This window comes from Chelonia mydas, chromosome 6 (assembly GCF_015237465.2).
Source record: "Chelonia mydas isolate rCheMyd1 chromosome 6, rCheMyd1.pri.v2, whole genome shotgun sequence".
NCBI lineage: Eukaryota > Metazoa > Chordata > Testudines > Cheloniidae > Chelonia > Chelonia mydas.
Genome location: NC_051246.2, coordinates 101720320 through 101733137, shown reverse-complemented (window position 1 = coordinate 101733137; position 12818 = coordinate 101720320). Strand labels below are relative to the sequence as shown.

Here is a 12818-nt window from a genome sequence, read left to right as displayed (position 1 = left end):
CAGGCTTTCCCTCTCCCCAGCAGGCGCCGTGCAGGGACAGCAGCGCACGCTGCCTGCCAGGGGTGCAGCACACGCTCACCAGCGGTTAGGCATGGATTGGCCGGATTTAATTCAGCTATAGAATGATCTCTCACCAGGGCGGCCCCCGGGCATCTGAGGACCCTGGGGGGTGGCAGGTGCCTTGCTACCCAAACCCTCAATCAGAAGCCCCACAATGGAAGCAGCGGTAAGAGCCACATACTTGACATATTATACAGGTGGCAGCAAAGAATGAATGGTCAGGAAGGTGAAAGTGTTTTCACAATCCTGGAAAGACTGTGCAGTCCCCTATTTGATGCTCATAGGGGCTCATGTGACACCCATTCAACCCTTTCTTTGTGCCACGCTGTAAACTGGCGCTCTGCTGTTTTATTTATCCCTTTTCCCAATCTCACCAGCTTCCACTGCAATAGTTTAGTGGAGAGGAGGAGGGGCGGGGAGCACACACTTGCCAATGTCTAAATTTTAGCCATTTCCATCTGTTCACCTGTGCTCTGAATCAAAGTGTAGTAGGTAGGGAAAGAGCTGCAAAATTGTGTCACCTTTGAAATGCACTAAATAGCACAAAGTGGTATATAAGGGAAAAAATGATTTCCCGCTGGAGACCATACCGTCAAAATCCTCCTTCACAGGCTTTATCCCTTCTCCTTCTCTACAAAATTAAAACCTGGAGAGGATTATAGGATTTAAAAAAAACAAGAAACAAACAGCATTACTTCTGGTTTCAGAGTAGCAGCCGTGTTAGTCTGTATCCGCAAAAAGGAGTACTTGTAGCACCTTAGAGACTAACAAATTTATTTGAGCATAAGCTTTCGTGAGCTACAGCTCACTTCATCAGATGCATTCAGTGGAAAATACAGTGGGGAGCTTTATATACATAGAGAACATGAAACAATGGGTGTTACCATACACACTGTAAGGAGAGTGATCAGGTAAGGTGAGCTATTACCAGCAGGAGAGGGGGGATTGGGGGGCGGGAACCTTTTGTAGTGATAATCAAGGTGGGCCATTTCCAGCAGTTGACAAGAACATCTGAGGAACAGTGGGGGAGGGGGGAAAATAAACATGGGGAAATAGTTTTACTTTGTGTAATGACCCATCCACTACCAGTCTCTATTCAAGCCTAAGTTAATTGTATCCAGTTTGCAAATTAATTCCAATTCAGCAGTCTCTCGTTGGAGTCTGTTTTTGAAGTTTTTTTGTTGAAGAATTGCCACTTTTAGGTCTGTAATCGAGTGACCAGAGAGATTGAAGTGTTCTCCGACTGGTTTTTGAATGTTATAATTCTTGATGTCTGATTTGTGTCCATTTATTCTTTTACGTAGAGACTGTCCAGTTTGGCCAATGTACATGGCAGAGGGGCATTGCTGGCACATGATGGCATATATCACATTAGTAGATGTGCAGGTGAACGAGCCTCTGATAGTGTGGCTGATGTGATTAGGCCCTATGATGGTGTCCCCTGAATAGATATGTGGACACAGTTGGCAACGGGCTTTGTTGCAAGGATAGGTTTCTGGGTTAGTGGTTCTGTTGCGTAGTGTGTGGTTGCTGGTGAGTATTTGCTTCAGGTTGTGGGGCTGTCTGTAAGCAAGGGGCTGTCTGTCTCCCAAGATCTGTGAGAGTGATGCGTCGTCCTTCAGGATAGGTTGTCTGTCTGCTCTGTCTGCCACTATTCCCCTGCACTCTGTCCAATGTGCAGGAAAAGGGAACTTGGGAGAGGGCTGACAGTCCAGACAGGAATTTACATTTCTCAAGAAAACTTTTTAGGACTATTTGATTAAAAGGAGTCGGATGTGCCTGGAGTTTGAAGTACAAGGTAAAACTGGGGTGCAGGGAGTGGGCATGTCTATGATTGCCTTTTTTCAAAATAGGGTAACCAGATGTCCCGATTTTATAGGGATAATTCTGATATTTGGGGCTTTTTCTTACATAGGCGCTTATTACTCCTCACCCCGTGTCCTGATTTTTCACACTTGCTATCTGGTCACTCTATTTCAAAACCATATTTTTTTTGTCAAGAACCAACTAGATCACAATAAAGTCCTGACCCAGAATCGGATTGTCTACTAATGATTTAGCACTAGGATCCCTTCCCCACAAAGGTCCAATGTACTACAGATGAGAGGCATCACCATACTGTCCATGTCCTGATTCCAAAGTGCATGGCTCCTCTGCACTAGCCCTACATCTATTTTTTGTGGTTTGTTTCCTAATGTGGTATAAAATATCCCTGATAAATATTTTATATGCATTCACACCATGTATTCTGTACCTGTATGGAGACTTAAGAGTAGAGATGGGTTTAAATTAGGATGTAGGATGTTGGTTCCATTCATTAAAAGGTACCCTCTGGATTTGACCTCATTCTCATACCTCAAGATTTTATATCTGAGGTTTGGGTTTGGGCCCATCTTTTAAAAGGAGAGTGTCAGATACTTCCAATAAGTGTCTCAATTCTGATTTGTTTGTAATATCTTCTTAAAAGCCTTAAAATACAATTTTTCCTTATTGATTTTTGCTTTTCTTTTTGAAAAACCTCATTTGCTTCTAATGTTTTAAATAAAGGCAAAAACAGGTTGTTGTTATTGTTTAACAACACATTTTTGTTATGTAACTATTTATTTGTTAGTTTCTATGGAATGGAACAGTAGATTTGCACACACAACCTTTAGATATTTACAATCTGGAAGACTTTCCCCAACAGATTCAACAGTAGCTTTTTAATATGTCACATTTTGGTCCCAAAACTTTAGTAACATTCCTGTAAGGTGCAGTATTTGAAATAGTGTCAAAAGTCATTTGCAACTAAAGATTTCACAAATAGGGGGTGGTTTTACTTAAGCTGCAGAATATGTTTTTACTACTAATCACAAAAGTTTTATTTCTTGCAGAGGAAAAACATGAACACTGATCTTTTGTTTACAAAGCTAGAGCAACAATTTTAAACTATTATTTTCTTATTCTTCCTATGATACATAGCAGAATCTTCAATTGGCCTGGGCTGCTGGAAAATATTTTGCTTGGATAAGTGAGTCTTGGATATATGAGTCTTGTAGGATGTCTGAAAGAAGAATGTTAATGTACAAATACTGTCCTTATTCAGATAAAGTTCTCATTTATTGGATCAAGAATCATACTCAAACATTGGATTAAGGGATTTGCATGATTATCCTCTGACGTCAAATATTAAATCCAATCCTGCAGTTTTTGGCCAAAATTTTGAAATGTGGGAGCTTGAAATTAATAGCTGCAGGGTATGCTTAGGATCTCTGAAAGTCAGGCTACGTGTGTATTTGCCTAAATATAAATGTAGATGCTTAACTTTAGTCCCATATCTGAAAGTTTCCCTTTTTGTGCACATATGTTCTCCATTGATGTAAAAACTCAGTCCCATTAAAAGTGATGGGAGTGAGGTGTACACATCGATCAGGGAATGTGTGTGGAATATATGGAATTAGACAAAATGAAAATAATCTCAAAGAATATTAATATTATAATGTTTAGTACTTCTGTGAAGAAATTCAGAAATGCTATAGTAAAATACTACTAAAAGCAATACTCACTTGCCAAAGATTAAATAAAAAGACTTGGAGAGGAAGGGTTATTGTATATTTATGTATAAATCATTTCACAAATTTACTTTTTTAAATCTTTACCTTGTTCATGGCTGCTTATACTAAATATGAATGTTATATATACCAGTTTATAATAAAATAGTATTTTAAAAATAAAGTTACATTTGTGTATTTTTAATATAGGTGTCTCATTTTACTTTAGGATGGAACAGCTTCACTTTTAATAATCAAGAGTCAGTTCTGATCTGTAATAGTTTCTGCAAAATTGCATGATTCTGTATTTGAAAATCTTGCAATATTAATCCTCAAAATAACGTTCTTACTTACTCTAAGCCCTATCATCTGTCTAGTCCTTGCAAATTTGCTTTCACCCGATTGTACAGCTATTGTACAACTAAGTCTTGATCCTGTATTTCTTGTGCATCTAAAACTTAGGGCTTGTCTAGACTACCGTGCAGGGTTGATCTAAGATATGCAACTTCAGCTACGTGAATAGCATAGCTGAAGTCAACGTACTTAGATCTACTTACCGCGGTGTCTTCACTGCGGTAAGTTGACAGCTGATGCTCTCCCGTCGACTCTGCTTACACTTCTCTTTTTGGTGGAGTATCGGAGTCGACGGGAGAGCGCTTAGCAGTTGATTTATTGTGTCTATACTTACTCTGAGAGTTTGGGCATGCAAGGAATGCAGGATTATTCCCTAGTTTGACTAACATACAAGAAGGTCAAATGACTTGCCCAAGATCTTACATATAAACTGATCCAACTCCAACTGAAGCCAAAGGGAGTCCTTCCATTGCCCGCAATGGGAGCTGGATTGGGTCAGTAAGTCAGGCAATGTTTGTGTATTTTGTGTATTGTGAATTTAGTACCCCACAGCTATTAGTTTTTTTGCTCTGGACAGTAAGGTAGGCTATGACTGTTATAATGAATAAACTATTTATGACTGGGCGACATTTGCTCTTTTAAATTGTTATTACTACATGATTTAATTATCTAATACTTTTACTGATTAAAAATGTATAATTTGTAATATTAGCAAACTATTACTGTAGCTATACTAGTCAGTGTAACAGACAATTCTGAATCTATACTATCTCCTATTATATTATTTAAAATTGACTTACTATAACAGTAAAATTACAATTTTAGGTCTGCTCCTGTGAAGACTGGTGTGCCTACTTTCTCAGGGACTGGGCCAAGACTGTGGAATGGACTCCCGCAGGAACTAAGGACCATCACAAAGCTCAGCACCTTCTGCTCTAAGTTCAAGGCTCCTTTCTTTGACGTTGCCTTCTCTAACATAAGCATCTAGCAAAACGTAGTATATATTATTTTTTAAAATCCAAACTAAAACATTCCACTGCACACACTACTTCCCCTGGGGAGAGGATGAGAGAACAAATATGTGGCAGATGTTAGTCATGTTGCTTAATTCACTACTGAAAGGCACTCAGATCCTATGGCAATGTGCACGGCATAAAAACCTATATAGAATAGAACTTTAACCATATGAATTGTCCTACTGAAGTCAATGGAATTACTTACATACTCAAAGATAAGCATATGCATTAATGTTTGTGGGATTAGGGTCATGCGTTCAAATTCACTCCTGTATTCACTAATGTAAATTCACTAATATCAATTAAGTTGCACTTTTGCACACTAGGTTTGAATTTGTTCAAGAGAAAACCATTCAGCATCCTTTTAAGTCAACTGGAGTTGTGTGGACATATCTGATAGCATAGCTGGGATCACTACATTCTTAATATTGAATATAGCTCAGAGTTTAAAAGCTAAGAGATCTGGGCACCCAATTCCCATTAAAGTTAAGGAAAAGTAAAAAAAGGAGATTAAACCTAACCCTCTCATATCTCTGATTATTTTCCTGTATTCTCCCACTGTTGCATAGGGAAAAGTATGTGCAATTATAGATCTTCACAAGGAAATAACAGCACAAAACCTTATATATAGAAACTGATTAAGATTGTTATTATGCCGCTATTTAGTCCCATAAATAATTCTAAAATGAGTGCACATGTGTAAAACTGATTAGTCAATTGCTTGAAACTGTATTATTTTTTAATTTAAATTATTGTATGTTTGTGTGTATTGCTATGTAAATTGACCTCACTGAGGACTAACTACTTAGAAAGTTTCATCTTGTAAATCTCAGGCATTTTTGATTTACTGTTTATGCTAATGGGGCTGAAAGACCCTAATCTAACAAAGATATGTATGTGGCAGTTATGGAAATATTCACATGCACACAGCTAAGTGCATGTATACGTTGTCACAGGTTTAGGGTTACAGTCTTTTTTAATAGAAATATTTTTTCACTCTTCTACAGTTAAATGGGGTGAAAAGATTTTGCTCTAACTTGAAAAAAAACCTCACTTTATGGCTGGGATCACATATGGAAAATTCCAGATGAAAGGAAGAATTTTCCAGAAAGTTATGAGCATGTGAAAACAAGGGCTTATAAGGCAAGAGTCAGCCTTCACAACCATCAAAAACTAATTCATGCTACAAACACATGAGTCTGCTATTGAATCATATTTCTTTAAATGCTGATATACATTTTTCTTCTTGGTGGTGAGACTAGACACCAAATAATATAAATTATATTTCAGAAACCAAACACAGAGGTGGGCAGAATTTGTACCTTGTTATTAACTATGTATCTCACATTTCCATAGGTAACACTATTAAACACACTTGGTATTTCAGGCTACTTTACTGTTGGCTTAAATTCATTCAAATCAGATTCTCTGAGAACCATTATAAGTAATAAACCTGTCAAAAGAAATTAAGTGTTTTACCACAGACTATTTAAAAATATTTTACATAAAAAGATGCATGAGACAGCATTCACTCCAACTACTGAAAATTTTAGTTTTTAACTTTTGTAACTATGAACCACACAAAATTATAGCATATGGATACCATATAATAAACAACCAAAAAACAGATTGTCAAATTACATTTTGAGGATGGTTTTGTATCATCTCCTCTCTCAAGAACACATCAGAAACTTTAGTGAGCCAGCAAGCTGGTTTACTTTGTACTTTCAGATTTCTGTGCGGTAACCAATTTATAAAAGCTGAACCATTGTAGCTGTTAGCAAGACATTTTAAACAGTTTGTAATTTAAAATAACCTAATACACAATGACAAACAAATAATGTTTCAGAATTTAAAGTCCTAAAAACAAGTTGCAGAGAAAGAGTAATTAGTTTTACTCTGTTCTTTCTTACTCATTTCTGTTTTCATCAATCAACACTGAAATAAGAAAAAAATTCAAAGTTAACTGAGATTATTTTTTTTAACCATGGAAATCCTTAAAAGTTATTTTTTTGCATTGTTTTTGCAACCCACTTCTCACACAAGTGATCCTTATTCATCTGAGTATTTCCATCCGGCCAAATTGGGAGATATAGTCCCACTTGAATTTAATGATAAGTTCTGCTGAAAAAATAGATGCTATAGCTCTCACTGACTTTAGTGGGGCTAATGGCACGTGTAAGGAATAGGCACATGAGTGGAAGGCCCCAATATCATACAAACATAAATGAAAAAGCCTTTTCATATTGTGCTTGTTTGTGATGCTTTGATAGCAATTCAGAACTCAATGAATAGGAATGACATGGAGGTGAACAACACAGGCATCAGAGTGGTAGCCATGTTAGTCTGTATCAACAAAAAGAACGAGAAGTACTTGTGGCACCTTAGAGACTAACAAATGTATTTGGGCATAAGCTTTCATGGGCTAAAACTCACTTCATCAGATGCATAGGATCACAGGCATAGATCCTATGCATAGATCACAGGCATAGGAAATCCACAGATATTGATCCCAGTGGCCAGACCTGTTGCTCTCCTCAACTTGTATCCCAATTCTATAGTAACTCTGAGTTCTATTATTTTCTGAAAAGTAGAGAGGAAGGGCTAACATAAACATAGAAGCTCAGAAACATAAGAGAACATCTAACAACATGGCATATACATTTCAATCAATACCACTTTTAAATTAGAAGTGTAATCTCTAGGGCAGCAAATCCTCAGCTAGTGTGAATTGTCACAGCTTCCTTTGTTGAAATCAATAGAGCTATGACAATTCACACCAGCTGAGGCTCTATCCCTCTATCTCTAACAAATAAGGTGTCTCTATCACAATTTGCACAAAACCACATCAATAGGCTGCGGGGTGGGGCCAGGAATGAGGAATTCAGGGTGTGGGAGGGGGTCAGGGCTCTGGGCTGGGGGTCAGGCTCTGGGGTGGGGCCTGGGATGAGGGGTTTGGGGTACAGGAAGGGGCTCTGGGTTTGAGGGGGCTCAGGGCTGGGGCAGAGGATTGGGGTGCAGGGTTGGGGCATGGGCTTACCGCGGACAGCTCCTGGTCAGCAGCGCAGCGGGGATGCTAAGGCAGGCTTCCTGCCTGTTCTGGCACCGCAGACCACACTGCGCCCCAGAAGCGGCCAGCAGCAGGTCCGGCTCCTAGGCGAAGCGCAACCAGATCTACGTGGCTCTCACCCGCAGGCACCACCCATTGGCTGGTGCTTTGGGCGGGGGCAGCACATGGAGCCCCGTGGTCCCCCCGCCTAGGAGCCGGACCTGCTGCTGGCCACTTCCGGGGCGCAGCGCGGTGTCAGAACAGGTAGGGACTAGCCTGCCTTAGCTGGGCAGCACCGCCAACAGGACTTTTAATGGCCTGGTCGGCAGTGCTGACCAGAGTCGCCACAACCCAGTGCCTTACATTCCACGACAACCTGCAGTTTGAAAACCACTGTTCTAGACAACTGATCTACTGTACCTCACTTATTCTGTTGTACTAAGTGCATGAAGAAAGTTATGCAATCATACCACTTCTCTGGGCAGCCATTTTATGGTATCTGGCCCCACAAAAAGTTACAAGCAAGTCATGCAGGAAAAGTCTGACCAAACCCTAAATTTTCTAGCAATCTGCCAGAGAAACATCTAACTCTATCAGATTGGGAAACTGTCAAAAAATACTCCGCTCTCCCTCAGTGCCACCAGCCTGTCTCTCCCTTGCCTATCTGTGATGGCAGCATCTCGGAATCATAGCACTTTAATCTTCTGAGACTTGAGGCTCTTTAGTAGAAAGGACTAACCTGGATATGACAGGAACCCCTGAAGCCTCCTAAAACCTAGTTTTAAACTCCCTATTTAAATAGTTCCTTTGTCCACCTCGGAGTCCAGTAGCTGGTTTTCTAATTGCTTGGAACCAAAAGTACTCATCCTTGAGAACTGTAGTTTGTGCACTGACCATTCTCTTATAATAATTGTGACCCTCAGGACATACAGTCCTTCCCATACTTAAGGACCTCCGATCACTGCTGCGGCTCTAGAGGTTGCGTACAGAAAGAGAAACTCCCGTCCTTTCTGGGAACAGGAAAAACAGAGCTGGCCCAGTTTGGCTGATTTTCCCAAATTCTTTGTGTGGGTGTTGCTGTCAATAGCTATTGTATCTCTATCTAAATCTCTATCCTGCTATCTTTATTCTGAGACTGACAAAATCTCAGCCTCTCTGGACTGAGGAAATGCCTAAAATTCAACTATGATCCAGGCATCTCACGCACTGGAAAACAGTGTGACCACCCCCTCCACAGGCCTATTTTCTTGTTATTTCTGTTGTGGCAGAAGTGAGCAATATGCTTAGGAGGCATTTATTTTCAGTAAATTTACGGCTAGTTTCTGGACTTGAGGTTAGCAGTGATAGTATTGCAGAGCACAAGCATAACACAAAGGTGCATTGCATCAAGACTGGGATTTGTATGCATTAGAGATAAATCTGATTAGTTTAGTTTGGTTAGTCTTCCGGTTTAGTCTTGGGTTTGCCTGTACTGAGATAAATTTTCCAGTCACGGAGAATCAGGTCACGCTCTTTTTTTCACTGCTCTGGGCCTAACTCAGTACGTCAAATCATTTCATTTTGGCATCCACTCTGCTTCTGCTCTCTTGCCTTCTCTGTAAGCTATTTTAGGTGCAGTTAGGGTACCAATCTCCTTAATGGAAACACAGGTTAACAAAAATTCAACACTGAATAAGCAAAAATGTAAAGGACTTGAAATGCACTCTTTTTTTTATCGTGGGGTTAAGCCTTTTAAACATGGATACTTTCCCTCTCTTCCTTCTTCTCTTTTTCTTCAATCTGTATCTTTTTGCTCTCTCTCATCTTCAGATACATAGTAATTCAGATACACAGGTTTTGCAAAAAGTGGGGTTTTGCACTAAACTCTCTACAGGGTTCATTATGATAATCTAGTTTGACCTCCTGCATAACACAGGCTGTAGAACTTTATCATGGGAGTCTCGTATCAATCCCATAATTTCTGCTGGAGCTAAAAAATATCTTTTAGAACTACAACCAATCTGGGCATGACTTAGACTCAGGCTGATCCCTCCCTTAAGTTGCTCAAGAAGCTAAGGGCATGGCTACACTTGCAGATGTAGAGCGCTTTAAGTTAAACCAGCTTTCATAGAGCGTAGTAGGGAAAGCGCTACAATCTGTCCACACTGATAGCTACAAGCGCATTGGTGTGGCCACATTTGCGGCACTTGCAGCGGCATTGGGAGCAGTGCATTATGGGCAGCTATCCCAGCATGCAAGTGGCTGCAACGTGCTTTTCAAATGTGGGGGGAGGGGTGGTGGAGTGTGACAGGGAGTGTGTTGTGTGTATGTGGGGGAGAGAGAGTGGGTTTTTGGGGGGGCTGAGAGCATGTCAGCATGCTGTCTTATAAGTTCAGATAGCAGCAGACCGCCCTCGCCCCCCCCCGCCTCTCTCTCTCACACACAGAGCATTCCACATTAATGGTTGCTTTGTCTCAGAGCAGATAAGCAGCCCGCTGTCAGAAACTGAGCTTTCAAAGGGCATTTCTGCATTACTACAGCTGATTCCAAACAATGACAAGAATGACCACTTGACTTAAGGGGATTATGGGATGTTTCCAGAGGCTGATCAGAGAGCAGTAAAGCAACACCTCGTTCACACTTGCCAGTGTGGATGGGTAGTGAGCTAGTGCGCCCGGGATCCTTTGTTGCGTTGTAACTCGCAAGTGTAGCCAAGCCTTTAGACTCAGCACTGACTGAATGTCTTACTACCTAGTATTATAAATACTTCTCACCATCCCCAAAGGAGGCACAGTTAGCATTAGAAACGCACTGAAGACAACCAACAGCTCCAGATTTTGTTACAAACAAATAGAATTGTGTGGCTGGGCAGTAAGGGAGATGGAACTTCTCCAACATCCCTTTAAACTCTGCTTGCAGCAAGATTTTCAGGGGCAAATCTCAGACTCTCATGTCTCCATAGTGAGGCACCCATTCCTTTACAGTGGCAACGTGAGCTGAGCTCAAATAGCACATTTCTCTTTATTCCCCAAAATTGCATTTAAGCTTGGCAAAAATTTCTGTATGAGATTAAAAGGGAAGCAGCTTTGTAAGGAAACAGAAACTCGGCGTCCAATCAGCAAATAAAAAGGCTACAAACTGTTGGAAGTGGATTTACATGGGCGTGTGTGTGTAGGGATTGAGTTAACATCAGAAAGGGCAGGCTATAGGATTTCTATTTTTGCAGGGGGCATTCTTTATGGCTGCTGTTAGAGTTGCAGAAATGAGCGGCATACAGAGACGTTGCCCCCAAGCACTGAAACATGCGTGCTCATCATTGCCTGCAGCTGTTTTAAATGCAGCCAACGCCATGGCTCCCACAAAGCTGAGAGGAAGAAAGCAAGCGCACCCTCAGCTGCAATGGTCCCAAAGCCAGACCTGACAACGTGCCTGATACCGGGCAGAAGCGATCCGCTCGCACGTGAATTAATTGAAGGCAGGGATTATATCCTCCAGCGGAGGGTTACCAACCTCTCGCGCTCTGCCACAACGCATAACGTAACTGAAAGCTGCTGATGCGTCTGCGGGGAGCATTTTGTCAAGGGCTCTCCGATTGGCCGAAGGGACCCTGCAATGGTTCTTCGGGAAGAGCCGAGCCTCCTGATTGGTTGCGTTGCACCTGCAATGCGTCAAGTAATGATGCCCGAAAGTAAGGGTGCTGGGGCTTGGCTTTCCTGTGAATGGCTGCCGCGCAGCGGCGGGGGAGTGGCGCCCTTCAGACGCGGGAGCTGGCTGCAGAGCGGCGCGCGCGGGGGCAGAAGCTGGGCGCGCGCCTCTGTAGGGAGGATGCGCGTGCAGATCCAGCAAGCCGTAGCAGCGGTAGCCTGCGTTGGAGCCCTGCTGCCACCTGCTCTGATACTTGCAGCGGTGGCAGGGACTGGGCTCAGGCGAAGCATCAGGTGTGGCCGGAGGGAGCTTTTCTCCTTCCAGACCCAATCCTCCCCCACCTTTTAAAAAAAACAAAAAAACTCAGCTTCTGAATTAGAAAGCAGCCAAAAGACAGGAACAGCCTGTCGTCTAACCGCGCCCCTGTCCAAACACACAGAGCTCCAAGAGCTGCAAACTGGGCGTTAAAATCTCCCTTACTCCCCTGCTGCTGTGGGTGCAAGAAGCATTTACTGGAGGGGTTTTCAGACTGTGGCAATGGGAACGACAGGCGAGGATCTGTACACTGAAGTCAGAAGATGTACAGCCTTGTGACTATCCTATTGAAACACTGCAAAAACCTTCATCGCAAGGAGATGCTTTTGCAAAATTAGACCCAAATTGAAACTCTCTGCAAACAAATGAGAACTTGTCATATGGTTATTTAAGACACCTAACAGCATCCAAAAATCTCAAACTCTTTGGCCCTGGCTAGAGATCATAGCTGTATATTGCTTAATAAGCTACAAGATAAGGCTGCCAACCTGTGACAGTTTGACGTTAAGGAAAAAAAGAAAGAGGAGCTAGGTTTTTTTAAATCATGTAATCCTAGTCTAATACAAATGTTTAATTAAAACACACATGCTGCAAAATATTCTTTATTATTAGAGGAAGATGCTTTAAAAACTGCCTTAATATTGATCCAAAATGATTGAATTTCTCTTCAAATAAGCAACAATTTGTTGGCATGTCTGCAAAAGCTAGCTACAGGAAAGAATCTAAACATGGGGTTAGTTTACAGAGGCTTATTATTTTATTGAAAGACTTAAGTAATTTTTGTTATTTGAGGCTTTTTTATTGCCCTTTCAGAATCCTGTTGTTGAAGGGTGAGTCAGCAACAAGTCTGTGAACACAAGGTAGGAAGTT

At 41.4% G+C, this 12818-nt stretch overlaps 2 long non-coding RNA genes across 3 annotated transcripts; one reads left to right on the top strand and one right to left on the bottom strand.

Moving 5' to 3' along the window:
* Positions 1 to 64: 64 nt before the first annotated feature.
* On the top strand, positions 65 to 6351 carry LOC119566454. Its single transcript, XR_005225588.2, has 2 exons — positions 65 to 226; positions 4770 to 6351. It is a non-coding gene; the product is annotated as an uncharacterized LOC119566454 (long non-coding RNA).
* LOC119566453 lies at positions 2855 to 11695 on the bottom strand. Of its 2 annotated transcripts, none has more exons than XR_005225586.1 (2): positions 11406 to 11695; positions 2855 to 6898 (listed from the first exon to the last, which is right to left on the bottom strand). It is a non-coding gene; the product is annotated as an uncharacterized LOC119566453 (long non-coding RNA). The 2 variants fall into 2 exon arrangements; XR_005225587.1 differs by lacking the exon at positions 11406 to 11695 and adding an exon at positions 7397 to 7924.
* Between the last annotated feature and the right edge of the window lie 1123 nt (positions 11696 to 12818).